The sequence below is a fragment of the Pseudophryne corroboree genome, chromosome 1 (genome assembly GCF_028390025.1).
Source record: "Pseudophryne corroboree isolate aPseCor3 chromosome 1, aPseCor3.hap2, whole genome shotgun sequence".
Taxonomy (NCBI): domain Eukaryota; kingdom Metazoa; phylum Chordata; class Amphibia; order Anura; family Myobatrachidae; genus Pseudophryne; species Pseudophryne corroboree.
In genome coordinates this window covers 816,375,032-816,381,948 of record NC_086444.1, presented here as the reverse complement: position 1 = coordinate 816,381,948, position 6,917 = coordinate 816,375,032, and the positions used below count along the sequence as shown (strand labels likewise).

General features: G+C 46.5%; 1 pseudogene; it reads right to left on the bottom strand.

The window, feature by feature from the left end:
- Nucleotides 1-241: 241 nt before the first annotated feature.
- On the bottom strand, nucleotides 242-360 carry LOC134947766 (5S ribosomal RNA; annotated as a pseudogene).
- Nucleotides 361-6,917: the final 6,557 nt, after the last annotated feature.

The window sequence follows — 6,917 nt, the reverse complement described above, 5'->3', positions numbered from 1 at the left end:
TTTTAATAGTATATATATATATATATATATATAAGAAAATGGGTACACCAATTAGAATTACAAGAAATAGGAAAAAATAAACGAAGAAATAATGAATTAATGGCTCTAAACTTTATAAGCCACACATAAAGCTAAATCTGCGAACATATTGATGGTTTACTACTGTGGTAATTTGATGTCTGGCAAGCATATGCCCATCCTACCGCGGAGTCAGCGCAATCACCAATTGAGTTCCATCAGTAACCTACAACACCTGGTATTCCTGAGTGGTTTCCCACTGAAGTACTGACCAGGCCCAACGCTGTATTGCCTCCAAGATCAGACGGGGTTGGGCATATCCAGTGTGGTATGGTAGTAGGTTACGTATGGAAAAGGGCAGCGAGTGCAGCTGTTATATAACAAAATAAAGGATGTTTGTTATTGTACCAGTTTTCTTAAATGCATTTATCTAACCCGTTAAGGATATAGTTGACCGTCATTGCACCGATTTGCAGCCCAAACACACGGGTATGCGGAGGTTAAATTATATGGTCAACACGGGTTAGTGACAACGAGCCTCTGTTTTTCCTGGGCGTAGCATGAGGCAAAACAAGGAAATTAGCCTATTACAATTTAAGGCATGTGTGACAAACGAACACAAAATCCGAGGAAAAGATATCTGTTATTGCAGACTGGATCTACCTGTCAAAAAAGCATTGGTTGGAAAATACTCTCTGTTACATCAACATTAATAAAATTTTCTCCGTGCTCAATGTCAGGTGCAGTGTTAGTTTATGTCAGAGGAAGAAACAAAGAATACTAGCTACAATAACAGAAAGATGAATAATTGAATGAGTTTTTATAATAACATCCAATGCACCAGATACAATTGTTGCCACCTTTTTGGTATATATCAAAAAGAGGGGACAAAGAGTACTTGCTACAATAGCAGACAGTCAAATAATGGCAGCCAGTACATCAGATACAATTGTTGCCATAAATGTTGCATAGACTGATACTAAAAAGCCAGGTGCAAATTTAAGAAAAAAACTTAAGAAAAAAACTTAAGAAAAAAACACAGCGCTGCAACTTCAAATGCCCTGCAGTATTGGCTTGTTCTCAATTTGTGCATTTAAAACATGCCAGAGAGCCTGAATCATTTAATAGCCAGAGTTGCGGCTGAGTACCACGTGTAATAATACAATTGATCATACAAAGCACCTACGGTGAATGGTTTTCATATACTCGCCACTCAAACCAGCATCATAAATAGCCCAATTAAACATTGGCTGTATCGCTAGAGGATAAGGACAGTCTAGACAGGGAAGGGGGGAGGGATACTTATTCTACTGTGCGCCTCCCCGTCCCGTCGAGTGCCGCTAGACCGCTTGGATCCGTGCGGTATGCGGGCTGGGCGTCTCGCCCGATCTCCTCTCCTCTGCTGCTGGTCTGAGGCCGGTCACGTGAGAGCGCTCTCCGTGACCCTAATCACGTACCCTGGTAGTATGAAGGTTGTGTGAATATTGTTTTTATATTTTCAGATTGGCGTTTGGATGAGTGTCTGATATGGATTGTGGGGCACTCATATGTCTTTCACGGTGAAAGGTTTGGGTTGGACTGCCTTCAGTCCCCTGATGCAGAGCTGATCAGGTGGATCGGTGTGAGGGGCCTACGTTGGGAGCAAGTCGTGCCCCTATTTTGGCAGCAGATGCAGAGGTCAGGATACCCGTTGAGAGTGGTGTTCCATGCCGGGGGAAACGACTTGACCAAAAGGTCAGGTCTTGACCTTCTGAAAACCATAGTTAGGGACCTAGTTAGCCTACAAAACAGGTTACCCTTCCTAAGCGTGGGATGGTCTGATATCATTCTATGGTTGGTGTGGAGAGGTGCGGAGAGACCGGCTGCCATAGAGTTGGTCCGGCGCCGGATCAATTCTGTGGTGGGCCGGGCTGTGAGTGAGAACTGGGGGTTTGTGGTCCTGCATCCCGCCATTTCGGTTTCTGCCCCTCAGGTTTACATGGCCGATGGTGTCCATTTGAATTTGAGGGGTATAGAAATCTTTCTGGAGGACCTGTTGTCCTCAGTCTATAGTTGGGAATTTTATTAGTTAGATAGAAGGATTTTTAGGAGAAGGAGTAAGCTGAGTTTTTTTAAAGTTTGAGGTATGGTGGCGGGGGTTTCGTAGAAACTGTGTGGGTTGGGACGGCCTGAAATTGTGGCTGTAGTTGAAAAAGGGTTTATAGGTGCTCAGGAGATGAGAAGGTGGTGGAGTTTGATACATTACGGGGCCGGAGTACCATCGGACCAGGTGGGCTTCGCTCTCCGGTGGAGTGGGTAGACACCTGATCACCTTTTGGTTTGGAGTTGGAGAATACCTTGAGTGGAGAGTTGGCCACGGTATCCCCGGTAAAGATTAATCAACACAAGGGGTGGCAAATGGCCCCTTATGATGCGATGGAGGCTGGGCTGAAATTGGGCCCTTGCCTCTTCTTGTGGTTTGAATCTTAGATGTTGTTTGGGTCAGCCACAATAAAAAAAGTTAAAATGTAGAATATATAGGGACTTGCTTTAAATCGTCCGTCCCTCCTTGCCACCATAACATTTGTTTAATAATAAAGCTGACATTTTTATTTGGCAACATTTTTCCTGTTGTCGGTGTCAGTTATTTCCTTAGAGTATATCTTCAGTATGTATGTGAATGAGGGCCCTCATTCCGAGTTGTTCGCTCGGTAAAAATCTTCGCATCGCAGCGATTTTCCGCTTAATGCGCATGCGCAATGTTCGCACTGCGACTGCGCCAAGTAAATTTGCTATGCAGTTAGGAATTTTACTCACGGCTTTTTCATCGTTCTGGCGATCGTAATGTGATTGACAGGAAATGGGTGTTACTGGGCGGAAACAGGCCGTTTTATGGGCGTGTGGGAAAAAACGCTACCGTTTCCGGAAAAAACGCAGGAGTGGCCGGAGAAACGGAGGAGTGTCTGGGCGAACGCTGGGTGTGTTTGTGACGTCAAACCAGGAACGACAAGCAGTGAAATGATCGCAGATGCCGAGTAAGTCTGAAGCTACTCAGAAACTGCTACGAGGTGTGTAATCGCAATATTGCGATTACTTCGTTCGCAATTTTAAGATGCTAAGATTCACTCCCAGTAGGCGGCGGCTTAGCGTGAGCAACTCTGCTAAAATCGCCTTGCGAGCGAACAACTCGGAATGACCTCCGAAGGGTAGTCTACGATAGACATTTTATTATAAAGTCCAGTTAAGGGGAAATTCTGTTTAATACAGCAAGAGGCACCCCAATTTGATAGTGTGTAGTCACATATTTAAAAAATATGAGTCCTGTCTTTCAATTAATGTACATCCATGGTAATTATATACTGTATTTGTATTCACCAGACAACACTGTATACTACACAAAGGTGGATTTAGACCTCATGGGGCCCTAAGCAAGGCAATGATTTGGGCCCCCCCTTCTTCAAACAACCCCCCAGCAGTCAGTGTATGGCAGCAAACCCCCCACAGTGACAGCTTACACAGATACTTCCACCCTGGATCAGGTGACAAATTGAACAGACAAACCACCCCATCCCCCCTGCTGATAGCTTTCACAGGCCACCCCCTTCACCCCTGGACCCAGTGAAATTTATCTGATGTTAAATAAGAAAAATATCTATTTTCTTGAAATTAAAAAAAAAAAAAAACCCAAACAACAAGGCATATATTGTTTAGATAATATATAAATACTTACTTGTATTGATGTTAGAATGTGACCAGCCAAAAAAAGATAATGAATTCAAAATTCTTCTCTGTATAAAAGGTGTAATTTAGTCTCTTACTCTTATATCACACTCTATAACCTCAGTGCCTATGTACCTTAGTGTAGATAGGTCACAATCATGTGCTTAGTCAATATGTATGAGCAGTTGAATGGGACTCTTGGGAAGTCAGCCCTTATCTCATTTGTGCTGAATGATGGAAGACTCATACATGAAGAGAAGGAAAGGGAAAAGAAAAAGTTTTGATAAGTAAATAAATAAACAAGGAACAGCACAACACTGCATTTCCAATATGCCTCTTGTTCCGGCACCCTTAAGTGCATCCGATACCTATCTCCACTTGCTTAGTACTTGAATAATATGAAGTAAATAAATATATCCTGCCACTAAATGACAAGTTACTAGGTGCTGGCTGCTTATTCAAAACGAGATACCATCCACTTAAAACATAGCTTACAATCACCTTGTAACAGCTTCTGCTATAATTAGGGACCACTTAATCCCCTTAAAAGATACTTAAAACATACAAACAAATATACAGCACTGCTGTGCCAAGGTAAGTGACATAGAACCAGCGCCATAACTAGGTGTGTGCAGAAGGGGCATTGCCCACAGTGCACACCTAGTTAGAGCGCATATTCCCCCTGTGCCGGCCCGCCCCATATGCCGACTACGCGGCTGAGTGAGGCGCCTTAGTTAGGAGGGCGTCGGGTTGTCACGGAGACAACAGCGCCAGCGGACTTTCAAATGTGGTGCCTGCCGCAGCCAATCGGATGCAGGTGTCCCATGCAGTGGCGGAACTACCGGAGTCAATGGAGCCAGCTGCCGCTGGGTGCCAGCCCTTAATGGGCACCTCCTCCATTGCTTCGGTGTCAGGGAATGGGATATATTGCCTGCAGCATCAGTCCCACATTACCCGTACCGTACTGCTGTCCGTACAGGAAAAGGAAGCAGGGGGCGGGTCGCTGGTGGACTCGGAGCCTGAAGCTCATTGAAGTCCATGTCTCCATACAGGTACCATGGTGTAGGTGGAGTGGCACTCGCTGCTCCCACCACGCCCACTTTCTTCTGTGTGCATTAGGCTCATCATCTGATCTTCTTCCCCATGGCAGAAGTAAGATCAGCAACACAGTAAGGACTCAGAGGGAATACCAGTGCTTAGGGCGGAGCAGATCTGTGTGTTTGAGAGGAGGCAAGGAGGGAATTGTATGAATAGGGTTGTGTCTGGATAGCTGTGTGAGGGGGATCTCAGGGAGGGTGGTACACTGACTGCGTATGTGTCAGGGGAGGAGAACTGAGGGAGGGAGAGGAGCTGTGTGGGTGAGTGTGGGGTGGTGTCTGTGAGGAAACCAGCGGGTTTTTTTTTGGGGGGGGGGGGGGGGGGTAGAGGAGGATCTGTGTGAGGAAGAGGAGCTGAGTGTGGAGGGGTCTATGTAAAGGTAGTGCTCTGTGCTGTGTGTTTGATGGGACTGGAACTGAATGACGGAGGAGAGCTGTGTTTGGGGGAGGGAAGGGGTCTGTTAGATTAATGGACAGCCGTGTGGGGGAAGGGGTCTGTGTAAGGGGGGAGAGCTGTGTGTGTGGGGTTCTGTATGAGTTAGGGACAACTATGTGGGAGGGTCTCTGAGTCAGGGTGCTGCGCCAGCGCAGTAACTAGGTGTGTGCAGAAGGGGCATTGCCCACAGCTAGTTAGAGTGCATATTCCCCCTGTGCCAGCCCGCCCCATATGCCGACTACGTGGCTGAGTGAGGCGCCACAGTTCGGAGGGCATCGGGTTGTCACGGAGACAACAGCGCCAGCGGACTTTCAAATGTGGCGCCTGCCGCAGCCAATCAGATGCAGGTGTCCCATGGTCTACGGCACCCAACTGAGTCTCTCCCCGAGCCATGCCCAATCTCCGCCCCCCCTCTAGTGTCTCCTCCCATGACGTCTCCATGGCTGTAGTCTCTTCCTCTGAAGCCGCCCGTCCGCCCATCCGTGTCCAGCTTAAACCACCGCCGCTGCTGCTGAGGTTCCGGCAGCGCTGTGGCTGATCTCTGCTGCCTGTGAAGTGGACAGGAGGAGTCAGGAGCCGGCAACAGCACGTAAGTGCCCACACAGACACTACACTATACTACACTACACTGCACTACACTATACTATATTACACTACACTTCACTACAGTACACTACAGTACACTACACTACAGTATATTACACTACGCTTCACTTTAGTACACTACACTACACCACACCACAGTACACTTCACTACACTACACTCTAAGGGTATGGGGGGTGTAAGGTGGACTCTGCCTGTCATAATGTGTAAAAGGGGGACCTATCCTGCCATAACGTGTAAAAGGGGGACTCTGCCTGCCGTAACGTGTAAAAAGGGGACGCTGTCTGCCGTAATGTGTAAAAAGGGGATGCTGTCTGCCGTAATGTGTAAAAAAGGGGACGCAGTCTGCCGTAATGTGTAAAAAGGAGGTGCTGTCTGCCGTAATGTGTAAAAAGGAGGCGCTGTCTGCCGTAATGTGTAAAAAGGGGACGCTGTCTGCCGTAATTTGTAAAAAGGAGGCGCTGTCTGCCGTAATGTGTAAAAAGGGGACGCTGTCTGCCGTAATGTGTAAAAAGGGGGACTGTATGCCGTAATGTGTAAAAAGGGGATGCTGTCTGCTGTAATGTGTAAAAAGGGCACGCTGTCTGCTGTAATGTGTAAAAAGAGGACACTGTCTGCCGTAATGTGTAAAAAGAGGACGCTGTCTGCTGTAATGTATAAAAAGGGGATGCTGTCTGCCATAATGTGTAAAAAGAGGCTCTACCTGGTGTCGTGCCGCTACTGTGCGGCGTAATTTGAATAATGGAGACTACTGTGCACCATTATGAATTGGTATTATTTTGTGGCCACACCCCTTTCCCGTGAAGCAAGCCCCTATACTTTTTGCTCGCGCCTACGGCGCACACTGCCGCCGGTTTACGTTAAGGGGGGCGCCGATGCCGTTTCTTGCACACAGCGCTAAAATGTATAGTTACGGCACTGAAAACAATACCATAATTTAAAAATATAAAACTAATATTAATTATACAATTATAATACACACGGCCGGTGTTAGCAAATATATCACAATTAAAACAATTGCACTTGTACTCCTAAGCGGCTGAGTTTACACTGAACTAGTTCT